Genomic DNA, 27,026 nt, shown 5'->3' with positions numbered 1-27,026 from the left:
AAGGTCATCTACCTGACTTTTATGGGTAAGGTGGAACTAGAATTCACGGTCTCCCACTGCTCCTCTTTTTAAGAATAAAAATATAGATTTAGTTTGGATTATTGTCATAACAATAATTAGTCATTCTCAAAGCCAATCACCTGAAGTAACAACTTATGTTAATGAACTTATGAATTAAGAAACATTACCAAACTTTCTCAGACATTATCAGGTTGCTTGCCTCACCCGAATGTGTACAATCACTTTCATATCCACTAACTTTATTGGTGACCAAAATAAGAAGCACGTGGAACAGTATATGTTCAATTGATCTTCAAATAATAAGTCCTTTGCTTCCTATTCATGACCAAGAAGAAGAATATATAATCTAAATGAAAAAGCCAATCCTCTGAATGATTTTACCTTGAGGGAGTCTTTGCCATATCAGACCTAACAATCCCAATTTCCTGATCTATTGGAGCAATATACCACTCAAAGTCATCTCAATAACCCTCTCACTTTTCAGGAACATTAAATAAATTGGCTTAAAGTTAGCCAAAGCTTTCTTAAGATTAATTTGAATAGAGTAAGGCAAGGAAGAGGGACTCTCTGTCTTTGACATCCCTAACAGGAGATGAATGAATACACTTGAATACTCTTTTCAAGCATCCTTCTTTTTTAACTCTCTATATATGAACCCTTAGAAAAATTATCCTTGGTGACTTGGATGGCAATAATGTCTGGATTTAGTTTGAGACTACAGTGCATATGATAACAATGCTGATTTTTAAAGGAAGTAATTTGTCTATTGGGAGGAAGGATTTCATCAAGAGAAATAAGTCAATGGAGATGAATAAACACGCTTTTCAACTTCACAAATCAAATTTGAGAGCTCATTTACTTGAAGGACACTTCTTTTCAAATTTATGCCACATGGATCGTTAATTAGTTACTTTTAGAATTGAACATTGGGATATTGCTTTCCGAGGTAAGGCTTTCAAAATGGCTTCTTCTTTCCTTCCATTCTAAACAAACTTTCACTGAATAAATGTGACAGTGGAGAATAGCATTGTGATGTCACAAGTCTTCACATCAGGGGTGGATTCAAATTTCTTAACAACCAGTTCTGTGGGCATGGCTTAATTTGTGGGTGTCGCTTGCTGGCTGGGCGTGGCTTGGTGGTCATGTGACTGTGTGGGCATGACCAACTCAATGTCACTCACATCAAGGGGTGCCTCACCTGGCCCCTCCCCTCCCAGTCATTCCTTATCACACCCAGCCTCAACTTTATAGTTCTGTAAAAATGTTGTTCACCATTTTTTGACTTTATTGTCTTCGTATTATAGATATACTTTCATGGATCACTGAAAGGAGGAAATGACTCACATGCAGGGGTGGGATTCAAATTTCTTAACAACTGGTTCTGTGGGTGTGGTCTAATTTCTGGGTGTGGCTTGGTGGTCATGTGACTGAGTGGGCATGGCTTGTATGTAAATATTATAAATATTTATGTAAATATTGATTTCTTTTTTTATAAAAAAAGAGCAACTTTTACCCAAAAGCAGGCAAAGCAGGCAGGCAGATTGGATTCGCTCACAGAATCACAGATTCACTTTGAGATCTATCTATCTCCCATCGGCTACCAGAATCTGCACTGAAAAGCTTCAGTCCTAAGAAAGGTTCAGCTCTGCTTTTAGATTAGCTAGAAAGCAAAAAAATCCAAGGATTTTCTGCTTTCTAGCTAATCTAAATATCCTGGTCAGAGAGAGAAAAAAAAAAAGGAAAAATAGCAACTTACCAAATCAGGCAAGTTGGATGGCTCGCATGCCAGGTAAGGAGTGAGTGGGCAGGGAGCTAGGGGCGGGGCCAGCCAGTGGAGCAATTTGCCAGTTCTCTGAACTGGGGACAATCATGTGTGTTGCGTTTGCAAGAAATCATCAGCTGTGTCACCTGGACAGCTGACAAGTGCTGCGCTCGGGTGCACAGTGTTTGAAAATCCTCTTGTTTCCTGCTTTTTCAAACTCAGTTGTGCTGCACAAAGCAGCTGAGGGGGGAAAAGCAGGGAATAAAGGACAGCCTAGAACCCGGGCAGGTAGCTACAGGTTCTATAGAACTGGGCTGAACCGGTAGCATCCCACCCTTGTTCACATGCTTTGCTCAAGAGTGTGATAAGCCACAGGCTTTGAAGGGGCTTCCAGAAAGAGGCAGGGGGGACAATGTATTTTCCAAAGCCCCAGAAGGCAAACAAGAAGCAATGGAGGGAAACTGAAAAAAGAGAGAAGCAAACTAAGACTAAGGAGAAACTTCCTGACAGTGAGAACAATTAACCAGTGGAACTGCTTGCCACCAGAATTTCTGGGTGCTCCAAAACTGGAGGTTTTTAAGAAAAGACTAGACAGCCATTTCTCTGAAATGGTATATGGTTCCCGCCAAGGTCCCTTCTAAGTATTATTCTGTTATTCTGACACCTTTCCCAGGACCTCTACTCAGAGTTTGGCATCCTCAGTTTTCCTGCCTGAGCAGGGCGTCGGACAAAACATAGTCACCTAACCAGTAGTAACACTGGTTGAATCCCACCCCTGGCTCCCAGGCAGCAGAGAGCGCCGCTTCTCTGCTATACAGGAGCCATTCCGAGGGGAGGGGGCTTGTAAGCTTTTTGCTCTTGGGAGAGGCTCCCTTGCTGTCCCAGCTGGAAGGAACAGCGGAGAGGCTCGTGAGTCGTGTTGCCTCTGGGCTCCTTCTCTCAAAGGAGCCTTCTGCTCTTGCTGTGGAAGCAAGGGAGCCTCTCCCGAGAGTGAAAAGCTTGCAAGCCTGTCATAGGAAACAGCTCCCAAGCAGCAGAGAGAAGCAGGAATCAACTGAGCTGCTTCTCTGCTACATGGGAGCCATTCCGAAGGAGCAGCAGGTGAGTTAAGCAGCTGCTGATCTGGCCAGAGCCAACAGGAGCCTCTCCACATGTTCCCCAGTGGAAGACAACCGGTGGGGGTGGGGAAAGGTGACTGGCAGCGGTGGCAAAATGCAAGTGGTGGCGGGGGGAAGGGGGCAAAACAAAAGGCAAGTAGTGGGAGAAAGGCAACCGGGTCTTGCGCTCACCCAGGAAGATCATCACATCGGGCAGTGCCACAGCAAAAGGCAGGCAGCAATGGCTGGCCTGGCGGATGGGCAAAAGCAGGCTGCCGTCTGTCGCACATGGGCATGATGTTGCGCATGCATGATTGGGACTGACTGGGCAGGGAGTGGAAAAGCAGGCAGGGAGGGGCGGGGCCAGCCAGAGGCCCGATTTACCGGTTCTCCAAACTACGGAGAATCATAATAACCGATTCTACAGAACTGGTCCAAACCGGTAGAATCCATCCCTGCTTCACATTTATCCCAGTTGATTGTTCATGAGCTTTTATATCAAGGTGAGTGCCAGGACCAAATTGTTATGTTGTTGTTCTTGTTGTTTTTTTAAAAAAAGTGCACCCTGATGTGTTTAGATGTAGTGATTTGACACTACAGCAGAGACAGCTTGAGAATCATGTGTAGGCTACAGGATATACAGTATTTGTGTGGCCTCTCTCATCATTTGGATGCAGCTTTTTGGTGGAAAACAAACCCAATGCAATCCATAGCCATTAAAAGACTGACTAGCTAGAAATCATATGATATATATGAGAGTGATTCACTAACGTAAGTCAAGTCTTAGTGACCATATTGTTAGATTTTCTCCAGGAAAATCTGCCCTCCACCTGGTTATTCAAATTTTCCAATGGTGTACCCACTGTTACTGTAAATGAGTTCATCCACCTGGTTGCCTTCCAAAAATGCCTTTTCCCCCCCTTTCCCAGAAATGCAGGGATTATCAGAGAGGTAAGTTTTAGCACAAAGTGTTGAAAATATTATACTATGGTAATGTCAGTACTCAATGTTAATTGGTTCTGGGAGGCATGATGAGTACCAAAAATGATGAGCACCAAAGACATTTTTCCAATAAGGAATAATATAGTGAGTCACAAGATAGCCAACACTGAGAAATTCTAGCTTGTGCATTGAGTACCAAACAAAGAATGGATACCAAGAGAAAATGTTCATGTCAAAATGCATTGAGTACCAAATTCGAAGAGTTTCAAAGCAGCTGTGTACCGAGGTACCACTGTAATTTGAACTTGATAATTTGTACCTTGAGTCAGAGCACTGAAAGAACTCGATATATTTTGCATTTTTACATACTTTGATCTAGATTCATTGAACTGCATTCCCCACTAAAGTAGCTAAAATGTATAGGCTGTCTCCAAAATGTCCTCTGGATAATTACATGTTCATGATTGGCCATCTTTTGGGAACTGTTCATGAGTGTTCTGTATTCTTAGAGAGCATTAAATGCAGTCTGCTATCATTAGGCCTAAATCAGAGGATCTTTACTAATAATATGGAAGCAGTGCAATGTAGCAGGCAGGAAGGAATTCAACATTATTATTTTATCACTGCTTCTTCAATTAAGGATTACAATGTTGCTGTTTAACCATTTAAATAACCGGAGCCAATTTAGAAGATATATTTCGCTAAACAGAAAATCAGCCTCCAACAGAACATGAACATAGCTTTCTGGCCATGAAAAATGCATAAACTATTGGAGCATATTGCAGTTGGTTCAAAGAAATAAATTGCATTACTTGATGAAGAACACTTTTACAGAAATTTAGCATTCTTTTGGTAGTTCATAGTTTGCATGACTTTTTATACAGAATCTGAAAATGTGCTCTTTAAGGGCTCTCCTGCCTCTTGAATGAGCCTGTTTTATGACTGAGGACATTTTTTGAGGCTCTGCTTTGCATTTCACCCAATGTAAGTATAACTGGTAGAAATGTAGCACACATGTTTTTCAGTGGCAAAGCCCTAAATTTATAACTTCTTTCTAAAGGTTAGATTCTTTCTTTAATGCCTTTTAGAAAGCTGAGTTTTATTGTCTGGCCAGATTGTCAAAGTGTTTAAATTTTACTTGGTAGTGGCAGACCCTTCCAATTTCCACATTTTTGGACAAATCCCAGAATAAATCCAGTGTATCTGGAAGCTCTAGATGAGGTAGAAGCTGATTTATTATTCGGCTTATCTGTTTTACTTTTAGTTTGAATGGTATATTTATGATACTGATTATATTTTAGTGCAAACCACCGTTGGGCCCATTGTCAATTAAAATGTGATAAAGGAATGCATGAAGAAATGAAGATGAAATTGAAGCCCTGGTCACTGATATCGTTATAACGCATTCCTAGAGGGCTGGGCATGCTTCAGAAAATATTCAGAGAAAAGTGCTCCAATCTCATTCAAGAATGAGAAGAGCATCTTTCTGTTATTCATTAAAGTAGCCCATTGTTTTTCATGGTTCTTGTAAACCTTAGAGAGAGAGGAAGGAAGGAAGGGTGGGAGGGAGGGAGGGAGGGACAGAGGGGATATATATATATATATATATATATATATATATATATATATATATATATATATATATATATATATATATATATATATGGTGTTCGGCTTGGTTCGGGTATTTTCCCACGTCATTGTAGTTGTTCTTTTAAAGTTGTAGCAACGTTTCAGCAGAATCTCATCTGCCATCATCAGGCTTCTGTATTGTGTCCGTCTGTGAGTCAGACTTTTACACTGTAAAGTCTGACTCACAGCGGACATAAACGATGATGGCAGATATTCTGCTGGCGTGTGCTAAACAAAACAACTGCGATGAAATACGATAAGACACCATACATGTTACCGCGAAAACTTAAGAATATATATATATATATATATATATATATATTCTTAAGTTTTCATGAGCTACATGTATGGCATTCGGCTTTGTTCGGGTAATTTCCCACGTCATTGTAGTTGTTCTTTTAAAGTTGTAGCAACGTTTCAGCAGAATCTCATCTGCCAGAAGCCTGATGATGGCAGATGAGATTCTGCTAACGATGCTAACTTGAGACAACTACAACGATGAGCCCGAACAAAGCTATATATATATATATATATGTTTTCTTAAGTTTTCGGGGTACTTACATGTATGGTATTCAGCTTTGTTCGGGTATTTTCCCACGTCATTATAGTTGTGCTTTTAAAGTTGTAGCAACGTTTTGGCAGAATCTCATCTGCCATCATCAGGCTTCTGTATTGTGTTCGTCTGTGAGTCAGACTTTCACAGCCATTTCTGTTTTAAATTTGGTGCTAGCCTACTGCTGTGCCAGAATGGTTTTCTTCTTCATCCTGATTGGTTGGGAGTCTTCGTCTGTGCTTATTGGTCTTGGAGTTTGCTGTGTTCTGCTTGATTGGTGTTTCTAATATCTTCTGTCTGTTTTGTAGCTTTTTTTGTCTTGATTGGCTGGCAACATTGTGTTTCCTGTATTGGAGGCTTTTAGTGTGGCTTGGCTTCGAGTAAATGGACGGCTATCATTTAATAGGAAGCTAGGTTTCATCTGGGTGCCTGGTTGGGGTGTGTTTCACACACACACACACACACACACACACACACATACAGTCAGGGTGGGATTCTACTGGTTCGGACTAGTTCTATAGAACCGGTTGTTACGATTCTGCAGAGTTCGGAGAACTGGCAAATTGCACCACTGGCCTGAGAGCAGAGCTGAACCTTCCTTAGGACTGAAGCTTTCAGTGCAGACTCAGGCAGCAGATTGCAGAAAGGTAGATCTGTGAGTGACTCTGTGATTCTGCAAGCAACTCAATCTGCCTGCCTGCTTTTCCTTATTTTGGGTAAAAGTTGTTCTTTTTAAAATAAAAAATTCAACATTTACATAAATATTTACAATATTTACATACAAGCCATGACCACCCAGTCACATGACCACCAAGCCACACCCACAAATTAGGGCACGCCCACAGAACTGCTTGTTAAGAAATTTGAATCCCACCCCTGCTTACAGTGTATATATACTGTACATATGGAGAAGACTCGTTGGACTCTGTAGACCAGGAGTGCCCAATTTGACAACTTTAAGAGCAGAGGACTTCAACTCCCAGAATTCTCCAGCATGGTTGGCTGGGGAATTCTAGGAGTTGATGTCAACAAGTCTTAAAAAGTTGCCAAGGTTGGACACCCCTGCTATAGATCATATTCTCAAATAAAAGAGTATAGAATTATGTTTTAATTACCATAATTGTTTACCATCATTTTTATGTAAAATAATTTTATTTAAGACAATTCAATTGTTGAATTTATATTCAGCAGAGCAGATGTCTTGCTTGTATGCATGTGTATTTCTCTCAGCTATTGATAATTTCATCTCCCTTGCCTTTAATCTGCTTTTATTCATTTCTTAAAAGCAAAGGGCATGGACAACTGTAAAAGAAACCCTTTGTCATGTAAACTGAAAGGTTCAGAACTGTTAATAGGCAATAACCAAATCTTAGATGCATTTTTGGTAATATGTTTTATCATATTTTATATCTGGGGTTTGCATCTAATTTATACATTGAAAGAAATCATACATGTGTTTCTGTCCTTTTTTTTTCTAATAGCAGTTTAATATTTTAAAATATCTCCTTTTTGCCACATACTCAAATCATTTATCTGTTTTGATTACAGAGGTTTAGATTGCCTAAATATGTGTAGATCAGAAGATAAGTACCTTTTTAAAAATTGACCTGACACTACCTAGCCCAAAGTTGAGCACCTTTAATTTCTACCTATTTCTATTCGAGAAATATGCTTAAATTCAGTTTAAAATCAGCAGGAGCTTGCTGAACAAAACATTGGGTGAGCTGAACCCCAAGTATTATGTTAAGAGCTAAATTTTGCTAAAATGTGCTTTTATGGATCATTTGAAAAAAGTATCATTCTGTCTGCCAAAACAAAAAACAAAAAAACCACCACCACCCAGAAACATAAAAATTAAACCAGATGTCATTGAAGCAATGTAAAACTTAAATTCAAGTTTGAAAATAGCATATTTGATCATCTGTCTGGAAAGAATAAGCAAGACAAGGAGGAAGAGAAAAAATAACAAGAGTTTTGTGTCAATTTTCACAAGCTAAAACCTATCATCCTTTGCCAGGGATGTTTTTAGCCTGCAGACTTTTCAGTTCTAGGAAGCTGAAAAAGGGATTTATCTGGCTGCATTCTCCTGCTTCTCCAAGAAATCCTATGCAAAGCCAGGCAAACTTCTCATTTCAATGCATCTCCCTTCCATCTTCCATGGCTTGCTTCTTGGATCTGTGCTTAGCCAACATTTGCTCCACAGGAAAAGAAAAGGACAAAACATCCCAAAGTAGTCTCATTCACATTGTACCTTTCTCTGTTGAAATTTATAATTGAACCATTATGGACAGGGGGTGTCCAATCTTGGCAACTTGAAAGACTTGTGGACTTCAACTTCCAAAATTCTCCAGGCAGCATGGCTGGCTGGGAAATTCTGGAAGTTGAAGTCCATGGTTTAAAGTTGCCAAGATTGAATCACCTCTACATTATGGAACACAGATATGAGGAAATGGAGTTGGGAGACTCTCCTTAGACCTGGAGGTTGGCTAGGTGATTCTCTTAAACCTAGACTAGCAAAGCAAAAAAGCAAAAAAAAAAAAAAACCCAAACTTCAGTGTGAATGTGGTAGTTGACAATCTATAAGTGTTAGGCATTCATCCTACAATGATGGATTCAGGGGTGGGCTTCAAAAATTTTACCAAAGGCTTCTCTGCCCGGTTGCTGGGTGGGCGTGGCCATAGTGGGTGTTGCCTAGTTGGCCTACTGTATCATGGCAGAGGGAGCGTTTTTGCCCTCTCCTGGTTCTGTAAGCTTACGTCGAGCCTCAGGGAGGTCGAAAACAGCCTCCCCTGGGTTCTGGAGGCTCACTGGAAGCTGGAAACAGGCCCATTTCTGGCCTTCCAGAACTTCCAGGAGGCCTGTTTTCACCCTCCCTGAGCCTCCAGGTGCACCCTGCACTTACCTGCATCCAAAACAGGGCAGGTGGGGACTCCTGGGAGGGTGGGGTGGGGTGGGCATGGCCAGCCAGGAGTGGGATTTGGGGGTTCTCCAAACTGCCCAGAATCTTAGCTAGGGGCTCTCCCGAACTCCTCACGAACCCCCAGCAGCCCACTCCTGGATGGATTCAACCTAAGTGAGAACTTTCAGCAGCTACTTCCCAAGGACCTACCAAAACCTAATTACATCATTCAGCATAGAAACCGAGATGAAGGCATGCCTCCAGAGTTACACATTAACCACCAACCTCAATTGTTGCTAATGGGAATAATGCACCCTGCTTTGAAAGCCCAGCCCTTTAGACTGTGCTATGGTAAGCATGCGGAACCGTGACTTCCATCTGGGAGAGGAAAAAAGGCGAGAAAGAAAAAGAGCAAATGCACAATTAAAATGCCATGTCTTCTGGATCAATAAGAATTGATTTTAAAATAAACACCAGCTTAATCTATTAAGGTTGGGCCAAATAACCCTTTGTTAAAAAGGACTGAGAAAATAACGCCAATCCATTTTGGTTTCATGTCACCCAGAAAGGTTCAGCAGCAGGAGGAAGAGAGCGCCACAGCCCTCACAGCGAAAAAGTGCAAAATGTTCAGTAATTATTTCTCTTCCTTTTTCAAAGAGTATCACTTGCCAAAAAATCTCTAATTGTTTATTGACTTATTTGTGAATAATCTCTCTTAACATAAGTCCATTAATTAATTTTAATGAATCAGATGAATGTCTCAAGCTTTCCCCAATTATGTCTGCTCTAATCAAGAAAGTTTTGAGGCACATCAGTTGGGGTTGTCACCAACTGAGCAAATATCTGTCTTCCTATTTTCAATGGGACAAAATTCCAAGGTTTTTTCTTTCCCCCCATCTTGCCTGAGGAGTTCTAAGCTGAAGATATAGATAGATATAGATATAGATTATAGATATAGATATAGATATAGATATAGATATAGATATAGATATAGATATAGATATAGATATAGATATAGATATAGATAGATATAGATAAAATATATAAGCCTACCTCTTCAAAAGTATCATATAAGAAAATCTGTCAAGTGGAGAAAACCTTTACAACTAGAATTAGAGATCTTCTAATTCCACTTCAAAGAAAGAGATGTCTAATTTCACATATCATGCTAAGTGTTTTGCTAAGAAAATGTTTGCTTGTAAATGCATCCATTCATAGCCATAAAAGGCCCCAACATGATGCTCATTGTGAGATCACAATGCAAGGTCTCAGACAACTTTGCTCAGCCCAACTCAGCTCACAGAGGTTGTTGTGGAGAAAATAGGAAGAGGAAGGAGCATTGTATATTCACCACCTTGAGTTGTACATGAAACACAAAAGGTAGGATAAAAATCTAAAGAACAAAAAAAAAAAAAAATAGCTCAGTCCTTTTATACCTGCAATGCAATGTCACACACAGCTACATAAAAGCATTATAGCACATACTTTTCTTTTTGAGACCTGCTTGTTATGTTTTAGTGCAGGGTTTTGCAGCAGAGCAAACATAGCACATGGCTTAGTGAAATTTAATAAACCATAGCTTGGTGTGCTATTTGAGCCACTTTTCAAGGTCTGCCATTCATACCATCTCCTAGAACAAGGTATCAAATCAGATATTTATTTTATTTTTATTTATTTATTTGATTTGTCAATAGCTTACACAAGATAATAACTATAAGTATAAACATGAGTAAGAATACAGGAAATAGATGCGAGTAAATAGGACAATAGGACAGGGATGGTAGGCATGATGGTGCACTTATGCATACCCCTTACAGACCTCTTAGGAATGGGGTGAGGTCAATAGTGAATAGTTTGAGATTAAAGAGGTGGAGGTTAGAGGATGTAACAACAGAGTCAGCAACATTCCAGGCATTGACCACTCTGTTGCTGAAGTTGTTCTTTCTGTAATCAAATTTGAAGTGGTTTATATTGAGTTTGTATCTGTTGTGTGCTCTTGTATTGTTATGGTTGAAGCTGAAGTAGTCATTGACAGGACATTGTAGCAGATAATTTTGTGTGCTACACTTAAGTCTAACCATAAGCGATGTAGTTTAAGGTTGTCCAAGCCCAAAATCTCAAGCCTGGTGATATAGGGTATTCTGTTGTGAGCAGAGGAGTGTAGTACTCTTCTAGTGAAATACTTCTGGACTCACTCAATTGTATTAATGTCCAATATATAGTGCAGATTCCAGACTGATGAGCTGTATTCAAGTATTGGTCTAGCAAAAGTTTTGTATGCTCTAGTTAGCAATTTGATGTTTCGGAGGAGAAGCTTCGTAAGATTAGATTTACAACTCCAAATGCCTTTATGGCAATGCTGTTACAGTGAGCTCTGGTGCTTAGGTCATTTGATATGAGACCTCCAAGGTCCTTGACAGAGTGAGGGTCATCAACGAGGTCATATCCACCTAGTTTATATTTGGTGTACTGATTTTTTTTACCAATGTGTAGAACAGAGCATTTGTTGGTCAAGATTTGGAGTTGCCAATTGTTTGACCATTCAGACACATAATCAAGGTTGTTTTGAAGGACAGTAGCATTGTCGGTGGTTTTGAATAGTTTTATGTCATCCGCAAAAGAGGACACAGTTGCTTATAAGGTGATCGCAAAAGTCATTTTATATAGAGTATAACGAGTGTGGGTCCTAGAACGCTGTCTTGGGGACACCGCTGTTAACTGGAGCAGGGTTTGATATAGCGCTCCCTATTTTTACTATTTGTTGCCTGTTTGACATTGTTGTCAATTAAAATGTGATAAGGAATGCATGAAGAAATGAAGATGAAATTGAAGCCCTGGTCACTGATATCGTTATAACGCATTCCTAGAGGGCTGGGCATGCTTCAGAAAATATTCAGAGAAAAGTGCTCCAATCTCATTCAAGAATGAGAAGAGCATCTTTCTGTTATTCATTAAAGTAGCCCATTGTTTTTCATGGTTCTTGTAAACCTTAGAGAGAGAGGGAAGGAAGGAAGGGTGGGAGGGAGGGAGGGAGGGAGGGACAGAGGGGATATATATATATATATATATATATATATATATATATATATATATATATATATATATATATATATATATATTTATGTTAAGTTTAGTGGGTATTTTCGTCATGTATGGCATTCTTTTAAGTTGTAGCAACGTTCAGCGAATTTCCCATCGGCTTCATTGTAGTTGTTCTTTTAAAAGTTGTAGCAACGCTTTCAGCAGAATTCATCTGCCAATGTAAGCTGATGATATCATTAAGAATATATATATATATATATATATATATATTTAAGTTTCGCTACATTATGGCTTGCTGGGTAATTTCCCGCATTGTAGTTGTTCTTTTAAAGTTGTAGCAACGTTTCAGCAGAATTATCTGCCGAACCTAGATGGCAGATGAGATTCTGCTGGGAAAATACCTAACAAAGCTAATGCCATATATATATATATATATGTTTTCTTAAGTTTTGGGGTACTTACATGTATGGTATTCAGCTTTGTTCGGTATTTTCCCACGTCATTATAGTTGTGCTTTTTAAAGTTGTAGCAACGTTTTGGCAGAATCTCATCTGCCATCATCAGGCTTCTGTATTGTGTTCGTCTGTGAGTCAGACTTTCACAGCCATTTCTGTTTTAAATTTGGTGCTAGCCTACTGCTGTGCCAGAATGGTTTTCTTCTTCATCCTGATTGGTTGGGAGTCTTCGTCTGTGCTTATTGGTCTTGGAGTTTGCTGTGTTCTGCTTGATTGGTGTTTCTAATATCTTCTGTCTGTTTTGTAGCTTTTTTTTGTCTTGATTGGCTGGCAACATTGTGTTTCCTGTATTGGAGGCTTTTAGTGTGGCTTGGCTTCGAGTAAATGGACGGCTATCATTTAATAGGAAGCTAGGTTTCATCTGGGTGCCTGGTTGGGGTGTGTTTCACACACACACACACACACACACACACACACATACAGTCAGGGGTGGGATTCTACTGGTTCGGACTAGTTCTATAGAACCGGTTGTTACGATTCTGCAGAGTTCGGAGAACTGGCAAATTGCACCACTGGCCTGAGAGCAGAGCTGAACCTTCCTTAGGACTGAAGCTTTCAGTGCAGACTCAGGCAGCAGATTGCAGAAAGGTAGATCTGTGAGTGACTCTGTGATTCTGCAAGCAACTCAATCTGCCTGCCTGCTTTTCCTTATTTTGGGTAAAAGTTGTTCTTTTTTAAAATAAAAAATTCAACATTTACATAAATATTTACAATATTTACATACAAGCCATGACCACCCAGTCACATGACCACCAAGCCACACCCACAAATTAGGGCACGCCCACAGAACTGCTTGTTAAGAAATTTGAATCCCACCCCTGCTTACAGTGTATATATACTGTACATATGGAGAAGACTCGTTGGACTCTGTAGACCAGGAGTGCCCAATTTGACAACTTTAAGAGCAGAGGACTTCAACTCCCAGAATTCTCCAGCATGGTTGGCTGGGGAATTCTAGGAGTTGATGTCAACAAGTCTTAAAAAGTTGCCAAGGTTGGACACCCCTGCTATAGATCATATTCTCAAATAAAAGAGTATAGAATTATGTTTTAATTACCATAATTGTTTACCATCATTTTTATGTAAAATAATTTTATTTAAGACAATTCAATTGTTGAATTTATATTCAGCAGAGCAGATGTCTTGCTTGTATGCATGTGTATTTCTCTCAGCTATTGATAATTTCATCTCCCTTGCCTTTAATCTGCTTTTATTCATTTCTTAAAAGCAAAGGGCATGGACAACTGTAAAAGAAACCCTTTGTCATGTAAACTGAAAGGTTCAGAACTGTTAATAGGCAATAACCAAATCTTAGATGCATTTTTGGTAATATGTTTTATCATATTTTATATCTGGGGTTTGCATCTAATTTATACATTGAAAGAAATCATACATGTGTTTCTGTCCTTTTTTTTTTCTAATAGCAGTTTAATATTTTAAAATATCTCCTTTTTGCCACATACTCAAATCATTTATCTGTTTTGATTACAGAGGTTTAGATTGCCTAAATATGTGTAGATCAGAAGATAAGTACCTTTTTAAAAATTGACCTGACACTACCTAGCCCAAAGTTGAGCACCTTTAATTTCTACCTATTTCTATTCGAGAAATATGCTTAAATTCAGTTTAAAATCAGCAGGAGCTTGCTGAACAAAACATTGGGTGAGCTGAACCCCAAGTATTATGTTAAGAGCTAAATTTTGCTAAAATGTGCTTTTATGGATCATTTTGAAAAAAGTATCATTCTGTCTGCCAAAACAAAAAACAAAAAAACCACCACCACCCAGAAATATAAAAATTAAACCAGATGTCATTGAAGCAATGTAAAACTTAAATTCAAGTTTGAAAATAGCATATTTGATCATCTGTCTGGAAAGAATAAGCAAGACAAGGAGGAAGAGAAAAAATAACAAGAGTTTTGTGTCAATTTTCGCAAGCTAAAACCTATCATCCTTTGCCAGGGATGTTTTTAGCCTGCAGACTTTTCAGTTCTAGGAAGCTGAAAAAGGGATTTATCTGGCTGCATTCTCCTGCTTCTCCAAGAAATCCTATGCAAAGCCAGGCAAACTTCTCATTTCAATGCATCTCCCTTCCATCTTCCATGGCTTGCTTCTTGGATCTGTACTTAGCCAACATTTGCTCCACAGGAAAAGAAAAGGACAAAACATCCCAAAGTAGTCTCATTCACATTGTACCTTTCTCTGTTGAAATTTATAATTGAACCATTATGGACAGGGGTGTCCAATCTTGGCAACTTGAAAGACTTGTGGACTTCAACTTCCAAAATTCTCCAGGCAGCATGGCTGGCTGGGAAATTCTGGAAGTTGAAGTCCATGAGTTTTAAAGTTGCCAAGATTGGACACCTCTGCATTATGGAACACAGATATGAGGAAATGGAGTTGGGAGACTCTCCTTAGACCTGGAGGTTGGCTAGGTGATTCTCTTAAACCTAGACTAGAAAGCAAAAAAAAAGCAAAAAAAAAGCAAAAAAACCCAAACTTCAGTGTGAATGTGGTAGTTGACAATCTATAAGTGTTAGGCATTCATCCTACAATGATGGATTCAGGGGTGGGCTTCAAAAATTTTACCAAAGGCTTCTCTGCCCGGTTGCTGGGTGGGCGTGGCCATAGTGGGTGTTGCCTAGTTGGCCTACTGTACCATGGCAGAGGGGAGCGTTTTTGCCCTCTCCTGGTTCTGTAAGCTTACGTCGAGCCTCAGGGAGGTCGAAAACAGCCTCCCTGGGTTCTGGAGGCTCACTGGAAGCTGGAAACAGGCCCATTTCTGGCCTTCCCGAACTTCCAGGAGGCCTGTTTTTCACCCTCCCTGAGCCTCCAGGTGCACCCTGCACTTACCTGCATCCAAAACGGGGCAGGTGGGGACTCCTGGGAGGGGTGGGGTGGGGTGGGCATGGCCAGCCAGGAGTGGGATTTGGGGGTTCTCCAAACTGCCCAGTATCTTAGCTAGGGGCTCTCCCGAACTCCTGCGAACCCCCAGCAGCCCACTCCTGGATGGATTCAACCTAAGTGAGAACTTTCAGCAGCTACTTCCCAAGGACCTACCAAAACCTAATTACATCATTCAGCATAGAAACCGAGATGAAGGCATGCCTCCAGAGTTACACATTAACCACCAACCTCAATTGTTGCTAATGGGAATAATGCACCCTGCTTTGAAAGCCCAGCCCTTTAGACTGTGCTATGGTAAGCATGCGGAACCGTGACTTCCATCTGGGAGAGGAAAAGACGAGAAAGAAAAAGAGCAAATGCACAATTAAAATGCCATGTCTTCTGGATCAATAAGAATTGATTTTAAAATAAACACCAGCTTAATCTATTAAGGTTGGGCCAAATAACCCTTTTGTTAAAAAGGACTGAGAAAATGACGCCAATCCATTTTGGTTTCATGTCACCCAGAAAGGTTCAGCAGCAGGAGGAAGAGACGCCACAGCCCTCACAGCGAAAAAGTGCAAAATGTTCAGTAATTATTTCTCTTCCTTTTTCAAAGAGTATCACTTGCCAAAAAATCTCTAATTGTTTATTGACTTATTTGTGAATAATCTCTCTTAACATAAGTCCATTAATTAATTTTAATGAATCAGATGAATGTCTCAAGCTTTCCCCAATTATGTCTGCTCTAATCAAGAAAGTTTTGAGGCACATCAGTTGGGGTTGTCACCAACTGAGCAAATATCTGTCTTCCTATTTTCAATGGGACAAAATTCCAAGGTTTTTTCTTTCCCCCCATCTTGCCTGAGGAGTTCTAAGCTGAAGATATAGATAGATATAGATATAGATTATAGATATAGATATAGATATAGATATAGATATAGATATAGATATAGATATAGATATAGATATAGATATAGATATAGATATAGATATAGATAAAATATATAAGCCTACCTCTTCAAAAGTATCATATAAGAAAATCTGTCAAGTGGAGAAAACCTTTACAACTAGAATTAGAGATCTTCTAATTCCACTTCAAGAAAGAGATGTCTAATTTCACATATCATGCTAAGTGTTTTGCTAAGAAAATATTTGCTTGTAAATGCATCCATTCATAGCCATAAAGGCCCCAACATGATGCTCATTGTGAGATCACAATGCAAGGTCTCAGACAACTTTGCTCAGCCCAACTCAGCTCACAGAGGTTGTTGTGGAGAAAATAGGAAGAGGAAGGAGCATTGTATATTCACCACCTTGAGTTGTACATGAAACACAAAAGGTAGGATAAAAATCTAAAGAACAAAAAAAAAAAAAAATAGCTCAGTCCTTTTATACCTGCAATGCAATGTCACACACAGCTACATAAAAGCATTATAGCACATACTTTTCTTTTTGAGACCTGCTTGTTATGTTTTAGTGCAGGGTTTTGCAGCAGGCAAACATAGCACATGGCTTAGTGAAATTTAATAAACCATAGCTTGGTGTGCTATTTGAGCCACTTTTTCAAGGTCTGCCATTCATACCATCTCCTAGAACAAGGTATCAAATCAGATATTTATTTTATTTTTATTTATTTATTTGATTTGTCAATCGCTTACAAGATAATAACTATAAGTATAAACATGAGTAAGAATACAGGAAATAGGTACGAGTAAATAGGACAATAGGACAGGGATGGTAGGCATGATGGTGCACTTATGCATACCCCTTACAGACCTCTTAGGAATGGGGTGAGGTCAATAGTGAATAGTTTGAGATTAAAGAGGTGGAGGTTAGAGGATGTAACAACAGAGTCAGCAACATTCCAGGCATTGACCACTCTGTTGCTGAAGTTGTTCTTTCTGTAATCAAATTTGAAGTGGTTTATATTGAGTTTGTATCTGTTGTGTGCTCTTGTATTGTTATGGTTGAAGCTGAAGTAGTCATTGACAGGACATTGTAGCAGATAATTTTGTGTGCTACACTTAAGTCTAACCATAAGCGATGTAGTTTAAGGTTGTCCAAGCCCAAAATCTCAAGCCTGGTGATATAGGGTATTCTGTTGTGAGCAGAGGAGTGTAGTACTCTTCTAGTGAAATACTTCTGGACTCACTCAATTGTATTAATGTCCAATATATAGTGCAGATTCCAGACTGATGAGCTGTATTCAAGTATTGGTCTAGCAAAAGTTTTGTATGCTCTAGTTAGCAATTTGATGTTTCCGGAGGAGAAGCTTCGTAAGATTAGATTTACAACTCCAAATGCCTTTATGGCAATGCTGTTACAGTGAGCTCTGGTGCTTAGGTCATTTGATATGAGACCTCCAAGGTCCTTGACAGAGTGAGGGTCATCAACGAGGTCATATCCACCTAGTTTATATTTGGTGTACTGATTTTTTTTACCAATGTGTAGAACAGAGCATTTGTTGGTCAAGATTTGGAGTTGCCAATTGTTTGACCATTCAGACACATAATCAAGGTTGTTTTGAAGGACAGTAGCATTGTCGGTGGTTTTGAATAGTTTTATGTCATCCGCAAAGAGGACACAGTTGCTTATAAGGTGATCGCAAAAGTCATTTATATAGAGTATAACGAGTGTGGGTCCTAGAACGCTGTCTTGGGGGACACCGCTGTTAACTGGAGCAGGGTTTGATATAGCGCTCCCTATTTTTACTATTTGTTGCCTGTTTGACAGGAATGCAGTAATCCACTTATGGAGGGATCCGGAAATGCCATAAGAGTTTAGTTTTAACAGTAGTTTGTGATGTACCACTGAATCAAAGGCTTTGCAGAAGTCTATGTAAATTGCATCTGTAGCTTTACCCTAGTCAAGTAGAGTAGTCAATATGTTTTTGCAGTGTAGGAGTTGAAGATTGCAGGACAATTTTTTCCTTAAACCAAATTGTTTTTTGGAGAGTAGGTTGTTTGACTCTAAGTGGAGAGTGATGAATTTGTTAATGGTTGATTCCATGACTTTGCACGTGACACAACACAGTGAGATTGGTCTGTAGTTTTCAACCAGGCTGGGGTCACCTTTTTTGAAGATAGAGATGACCGTAGCTAAGGACCATAGGTTTAGTAAGGAGCTGGTTCTGAATGATATCTCATATATAATGCTTAGGGATTCCACTATGGCAGAGGAGAGCTTTTTTAAAAAGCATGCACATAATCCATCGGGGCCAATAGATAGGGATGGTTTTAGATTACGTAGTGCCTTTTCTATGTTAACTTCTGTAAAGTCAATATGTAGTAGGTCATTACAGTTAGTTGTGGTACGACTAGGAAATGTCGGGCATGAACCATTGCTGTTTACAAAGACTGAACTGAAGAATGTGTTGAAGAGATTGGCCTTAATGGCTTCATCATTGCAGCCTTTCCCATTTGGTCCTTTTAGGGGTGGGATGGTTCTTGAGTCTTTAAGTTTGGTGTTTACAAATATATATTATATATTTATATATAATATATATTTTATATATATTATATATAATGATATATTATATATAATATATAATGAGATATATTATGAGGAAGAACACAAAAGTCAATCATTGAGACTAATTAGCTCAGGGGTGTCAAACTCATGTCATCACAGTGGCATCACATGACATATTGGGACGTTTTCCCCCTTCACTAAACCAGGCATGGGCATGGCCAGTGCGTGACACATCTGGCCCATAGGCCGGAAGTCTGACAGCCCTGAATTAGCTAAAATTCAATGGGTTGGGTCAAAAAAAGTCAAAATGACCGAAGCCCTGCCACTATGTGCATATCTGTGTTGTCAATGCATGTTATAAGGGCAAGACAACAATTGTATGGTCACAATTGTCACCTTGACTTTTTTGAATTGATCTTCTGTGGACATCCCTCCTTTTGTAGCATCCAACATTTCAGAACTGAACTAAAATATATCCTAAAATAGGAGTATGTAGATCCAAGTAATACTCTGATTCCAAGCTCTGTTACCTCCATCTCATTCTGAAGGCTCTTGTGCTCCTAAGGCTAAACATGCAATGTGTTTCTAATGCATACTTTATGCTTAGAATTAGCAACCACAGGGCAATGAAAGTAGAACATGGTATAATCAAAATTGTGCAATTATTATTATTTTATCAATGAGGAATCATTTTCTTTTCACAGAGTAAAAAAATAGCATCTGCAGCTAGGTAATAATTTTATACTGTGGATGCTGGGCTATTAAACTTCTTGAACCAACATGACTGTCCCTTTTTTGTTCCATTAAAAGTGGTAATTGATTACTCTCTGTGATATGATCCCAAGAGACATCTGGTTCTTGCTTTTCTTTGATAGGATTACCTTAAATTCAGAATGAGGAGATTGAGGAACTTCACCGACCTTATAAAGGGTAAATCAATTTGAATAAAGAATGTTTCACGCTTGAAATATTTCTAACTCAAAATGGTCTGTCCTAAGTTTGAAACAGGTCGGTCTAACCAGAGGTGGTATTCAGCAGGTTCTGACCAGTTCTGAAGAACTGGTAACAGAAATTTTGAGTAGTTCAGAGAACCGGCAAATCCCACCTCTGACTGGAGATTTTACAGTATCCTTCCCCTGCCACTCCCACCAAACCACACCTACAGAACCAGTAGTAAAATATTTGAATCCCACCATTGGGTCTAACCTTCCTGAATGTAGATTGAGTTCAGAACATCTTATTGTTCATTGAAGAAGTCCTCTCAATGAACTTAAGTTTGATTAGGCATTCATGCTAAATAGAAAACTAATGATATTTGGATTTTGTTTTAATTTTTCAAATGTGTATTATTCAGCCAGTAACCCATGATGGCTCTTTTAGTCTTTCATTTCAAACCTGCATGATCAAAGAGCTCTTTAAAAAACCACAATGAATGTAATGTATATTGAGAAGGATATGGATTTCTGATGGAGATAGAACAGTGAATAAACAAACAGAGAAATAATTTGTAGTGAAAAGGATAACTAGGCATGATGAGGCACTGCTTTTCAAACACTTAATGGGTTGTTCATTTATTTCTGTTAATCACAGACAGACCTTGTACTCATCAAGTTTCTACTTTAAAATCAAGTTGTTTTTAAAACTTCTTAGAGAGTAAAAACGCAGCTGTATTCATATTAAAATTTATTTGTATAGACTTCCATTGGAAAGCATGCGGAATTGCTAGACATGCCAAGGGTGTATATAGGGTTCAAGTGTAGAAATAAATTGAGCCAATTTAGTTAGTGGTAAAGCAACAGACTAGACCAGGGGTGTCAAACTTGATTTCATTGAGGGCCGCATCAGAGTTGTATTTGACCTCAGGGGCCAGGGTGGGCATGGCCAGCTTGACGTCACTCAAGTCGAGAGCGCATGTACTGGCCCGAATGCTCTGCCAGCAAAAACAGGCTCCATTTTCAGTGCCATTTTCAGCTTGGATAGTCTCCTGAAACCCTCTGCCAGCAAAAACAGAGCTCAGGAGGGCTATGTTTGGCCCTCATGAGCTCCATTTTTGACCAGGACAGCCTCCCGCAACCCTCTGCCAGTGAAAACAGAGCACGGGAGTGCCACATGTGGCCCTCTCAAGCTGTTTTCACTGGCAGAGGCACTACAGGCCAGTCCTTCACTGTTTCCAGGGTGGCCCCATGGGCCAGATCTAAGCACCACACTGGCCTTGAGTTTGATACCCCCGGACTAGAAACTGGAGTCCAGTTTCTGAAGGACCCTGAGTTCTAATCCTGCCTTAGGCATGAAGCCTGTACAGTGATCTTGGATCTGTCTTCTTCTCCCAGTCCTAGGAAGGAGCCAATAGCAAACCTCTCCTGAAATCTTGCCAAGAGAAATGCAGAGATTTGTCCAGGTATTTCCCAGATATCAATTCTGACTTGAAAGCAAACTGTATAAAAATAAATAAAAGGATAAATGTATGAGATTAGATCTCACCTAAGAAATTATTTAACCTGTAAACATCATTACCATATTTTCTTTACCGCTGAATGAAAACATTGCTGCCAGCTCATTTTATATTAGGTATCAAATTTGGTATCAAATTTGGGTTGCAAAAACTTAGATGACCACTGGATGGCAGCAAAAGTGACATAGAATACTCTAATTTTATGCTGCCATCTATTGTCCATAGATGTCCATATGATTGTCCATATGTTTGCAATCTAGCCAGATGAACATTTGGAGTCTAACTCCTTAATCCTCAGAATTCTTAAATATTGATAGTTAAAAACAGAGAGCAGAGTTTCATGCCATTTTGAAATCCACAAAAATAAGTCTTTTCCTTTTCAAAGGAAACCCCCAAATTAGTACCCAAATTACCCCATTAGTATCTTCCTTACCTGACTGATTTGGCCCACCAACTCTGCAGTCTTCAGTCTCATCAGAAGTGTTAAATGTGACCTGTGGCCATCAAAAACTTCTCCACTTAGGTCCTAATGTTTTATTTATTTATTTATTTATTTATTTTGTCAGTTGCTTACAAGATAATAGGTATAAGTAAAAACATAGTTATGAATACATGGATCCATATAAGAAAAATAAAAAAATATAAAAAAAACCAATAGGACAGGGACGGTAGGCATATTGGTGCGCTTATGCACGCCCCCTACAGACCTCTTAGGAAAGGGGTGAGGTCAATAGTAGACAGTCTAAGGTTAAAGCTTTTGGGGTTTGGGGAAAAAACCACAGAGTCAGGTAGAGTATTCCAGACATGGACCACTCTGTTGCTGAAGTTGTATTTCCTGCAATCAAGTTTGGTGCGATTAACCTTGAGTTTGTATCTATTGTTTGCTCTTGTGTTGTTATGGTTGAAGCTGAAGTATTCATTGACAGGTAGGACATTGCAATGTATGATTTTATATACTATACTTAGATTGGACCGAAAGCGGCGTGGTTCTAGGTTTTCTAGGTCTAGAATTTCGAGTCTGGTGGCATAAGGTATTCTGCAATGAGTAGAGGAGTGGAGAAGTCTTCTTGTGAAATATTTCTGGACCTTCTCAACTGTGTTAATATCAGATACGTAATGTGGGTTCCAGAATGATGAGCTGTATTCAAGTATTGGTCTAGCAAATGTTTTGTATGCTCTAGTTATTAGTGTAATATTACCAGAGAAAAAGCTACGTAGGATTAGGTTAACAACTCTTAACGCCTTTTTGGCTATGTAGTTGCAGTGGGCTCTAGCACTTAGATCATTAGAGGTGAGTATTCCAAGGTCCTTGACAGAGTTTGGATCATCAACAAAGTCTTGACTATTCAGCCTGTATTTTATTTTCTGATTTTTTTTGCCAATATGTAGGACAGAGCATTTATTCGTTGAGATTTGAAGTTGCCATTTGTTTGACCATTCTGACACATAGTCAAGGTCTTTTTGAAAGGTAGCAGTATTGTTCATGCTTTTCACCTCAGTATGTTTTAGTCCTTCAGTGTAGGCCAGACCAGAAACAGATTCTGCAGGGAAAATAGGAGGGCTAAACTTTATTGAGATACATTGACACAATTTTGTTTGTTTTTTCATTCCTTTCCTTTTATATTTCAAGTAGTCGGGATTGGGCAGCCTAAGTCTCTTTCTAATAATTTCTGTTTTCCTAAGACATAAAGCATGCTTCTTCTTCACCTTTTGTTTTTCAGATATTTTCCCCAAAGTCATTTCCACGGCTCCTTACAGTATGGGAAACCACATTATTAGAGGTTTCCACAGATGGAAAGTAAAAATGGCAGTTGTGACTATCTGGTTAAATATCTGCCTTTTTTTTTTTTAAATCCAAGCACAACACACATTAAAAAGTAAAGGTTTCCCCTGTCCAGTTGTGTCCAACTCTAAGGGTGGTGCTCATCTCCATTTCTTAGCAAAGAGAGCCAGCATTGTCTGAAGACACTTCCACGGCCACGTGGCTAGCATGACTATATGTCGATGTGCACAGAACACTGTTACCTTCCCACCGAAGTGGCACCTATTTATCTACTTTTATTTGTATGCTTTCAAATTGCTAGGTGGATAGGAGCTAAGTCGGGTAATAGGAACTCACCCAATAGTGCAGCGCTTGGGTCACAAACCCAAGCTGTTGACTTACCAGCTTACACATTCAGTGTCTTTAACCACTGAGCCACCATTCACACACACCCACATCACACATAAGGAAAGAGAATTTCCATCACATGTCATGACCATTATCGTGCCCTTTTTTGACCACTCCTACACATGACAAAATCACAGCAGTGTGATCAATACACACTGAATACCACAAAAAAGCAGTTACAATGGGTTCCAGGGGTACAGAGATGCCCTAGTTTTTGTAGGATGCATAGACATTCAAGGAAGCTGCTGATTAAGATAGCTGCGGAGGCTGAATCACATTCAAGAATTGATATATTTAATAGAAAGAGTTGATCCACTCCAAGGTTTTGTTTACTTTACCACAGGGACTTTTTATTTGAAATGTGGCTAGCTCTGATCCTCAGCCTTGAAATAATGACAACATGCTTACATAAGCATGATTAAAAATTATGCAAAGCATAGAATGATCCAAAGAATTGATTCCCGTAGATAGGTTTACATTCAGCAATTTACTCTACAACATCATTCAGCACATTATGAGCCAGGATGTAACTTGTCGGCAACTGTGTAGAATCTGTTTCATAAAGCTGTGCACTAAATACAAAAAAAATTACACTCTACTCACCAAATGGCGGTGAAGATTTAAAAATAAATACCCATTATTTATTTCATTTTGACACTTTTTCCAGTGGATCTATGGAATGCTACTTATTCAGGAAAACCATAGGAATAGCAGCTTCAAAGAGGCATGACTGGTCAAATACATAATATTTATACATTCTTGCTATGAATAAACCTGTGTAGCTATGCGCAAGTCATACCATTTTGTAGTGACTCCTTTGTAATAAATTGAGCTTCCTTTCATATCTATTATGTAACACTATGAAGCCAATGAAAGAATGTTTGTTCCTGCCAACACCATATCCTCAAGTAGTTATCCAACAAAGCTTGTATATATTTTGGGAATTTTCAGCAGTTATTCCAATAAATGTGACCCTGAACCCAGAGATGCTTACTGATTATGAACACTGTTTTGCATTAATATTTTTAAGGAGGCCCACCGTGGTAGGTACAAGTGACATTTCTTTTTATGGAAATAATCCAGATGATTCATTTATACAAAATGAAAGAGATGCTGTAACAGAAATGATAGTCAGAAGCAGAGGTGGTATTCAGCAGGTTTGGTAGCGGAAATTTTGAGCAGTTCAAAGAACCATCAAATACCACTACTGACTGGCCCCACCCCCATCTATTCTCTGCCTCCCAAGTCCCAGCTGATCAGCTGGGTCTTCTTTTGTTGCCCTGTACAGGAGAACGGAGCTGGAAAGCAGGTTAATGAGGTGGAGACGAAATGGGATTTTGCAGTATCCTTCCCCTGGAGTGGGGTGGGAATGGAGATTTTACAGTATCCTACCCCTGCAATGCCCACCAAGCCATGCCCACCAAGCCACACTCACTAAGGCATGCCATGCCCACCAAGCCATGCCACACCCACAGAACTGGTAGCAAAAAAAATTGAATCCCACCACTGGTCAGAAGATTACAGGAAAAAGTGTTCATTCTCCCTCACTATTAGCCTATGCTTTGGGAAGTTAGTAGCAGAGAAGACTTTAACAGTTGTAATCATGTTCATTCATGAGACATTGATACAGGGGCTTCTGCAGAGGGAAAGTAACATAATGTTTTGAATGCCCCCTCCCCTTTCAACACCCCAGAATGAAGAACTGTTTCGCATTTCTGTCTTTTATAATTAATGCAATTAATTAATCTAAGTAGTGTTTGAGGGCAAATTTAAACTCTGCCTTTCTTTTAGATAATTCATAGTGTAGTGTTTCATTTTCCCCCAGAACAACAACTATAATAAATAATTTGTTAAATTGATATGCTGCCTAATTATCAGTGAACTCTAAAAACAAAGAAACAACATATGAACAGACAAAAAAAAAACCACAACAACACAAAGAAACAATACGGTGAAGAAGATTGGGGTGTTAGAGAGATGGTCCTGAAACCAGGTATCTCCAGTAGTGCCTTAATCACTAGACCACACTGGAATTTAAAATGTATTTTCTTTTAAAAATCTGTTTTTAAAATCTCAGTGAACAAATTGATGATTTAATCATGCTTGGCATAGGGAACAGGATACCAGCAACACTTAGCAGTTAATAACGCTTCATCTGTGGACTACTGAGATTTCTTCTTTTATTTTAGACATAAGCCAGGAATTAATTTGGCTTGTTTGTTTCCACAGTAAATAGGCAAACATATGTATTTAAAAATAATGAACATATGTGTTCAGAATGAAATGGGAGTGGGAGGATAAAGCAAGAGTATATAAAATGGCAATTACAGCGAGAGATTTACCTCATTATGTTTGCCAACCTTCAAACCCTGGGAGAGATTCCCATTCCTACACCCCCTGGATATATTCCAAACTAGTCTATTTCAGGACAAATTCACCAGAGGAAAGTGTGATGTTTATAAACTAGGAGCAAGGGATTGGGGATGCTACACTAATATGATAACGGGCTGCAACCAATAGCACAATACCCGTGTATTGGCAATAAGCAAGATCGGTGGCAGCTTCTCTGCTACCACTACCCTGCTTCACGAAGCATATCTGACTACACACAGAGGGGTTGTAAGCCAGCAGCCGTGCTTGGTTGCAAGAATATTATGTCTAAACCTGACAAGCAATTTTCTTTCTATCTTTCTTTTTTGTTTCACTCCTCCTACTTCTGTTGTCAGCTACATTCTCATTTCTAATGAAGATAATGAAGAATAAAGAGGGGAAAATTCAATGGAGCTGGGGAAAGAAGGAAGGGAGGGAGGGGAGGGAGGGAAGGGAAGGGAGGAAGGCATTTAGTTCTAAATCTTTTAGAACACGGGTGTCAAACTCACGACATCACGTTGCTGTCACATGTTGTTTTGTGATGTTTTCCCCCTTTGCGGAGGTGGAGTGGGCGTGGCCTGTGCATGTTGCATCCAGCCTGCAGGCCACCAGTTTGACACCCCTGTTTTAGAACATATTAATGCCAGCACCACCATCACAAATGGTCATGATAGTGGGGGTGGTGACAATGAAAAGGTCTCCCAGTAAGTGTCCTGCCACTGGTTGTGAATGCAGGCTTCATTAGCCATGCCTGAAGTGTTGAAATAGATCCTTATAGAGTTGTGGTTGTGTGCTGGTTATTGCTCTGCAGTAAAGTATGTATTAACAGCATGGGCCACCAACTACCTACTGGAAGCTCCAGGCTGGGAAGACTTCAGGACACTTGGAACTCTTCTGCCATCCCTCCTCTGATGCTTCATGTGTTAAGAGAAGCTTGTGGGCACACAGAAGCCCAGCCAAGAATCTGCCTAGGGTGGGCACCGAAAGTGCTCTGCTTCACTGCTGAATGCCAGAGTGGAGCACTATAATTTTATTCCAATTATACTCTTAGTGCCATGATGTCACGGCATAAATTTGTACTTGTGCATGCAGCTCATGCTGGTGTGATGACAGCTCTTAAAATATTGAGTGATTGTGGGCCCGTCAGCATAAAATTATTCTAACATGGTGCCTTTATTACTGCTTCAATAAATGCCATTCGTTTTGTGTTCC

Source organism: Notechis scutatus, chromosome 2, assembly GCF_049901735.1.
Source record: "Notechis scutatus isolate UNSWTSFEM ecotype Mainland chromosome 2, rNotScu1.2, whole genome shotgun sequence".
Lineage (NCBI taxonomy): Eukaryota > Metazoa > Chordata > Lepidosauria > Squamata > Elapidae > Notechis > Notechis scutatus.
The sequence above is the reverse complement of the archived record's forward strand: the minus strand, read 5'-3'. Positions refer to the sequence as shown.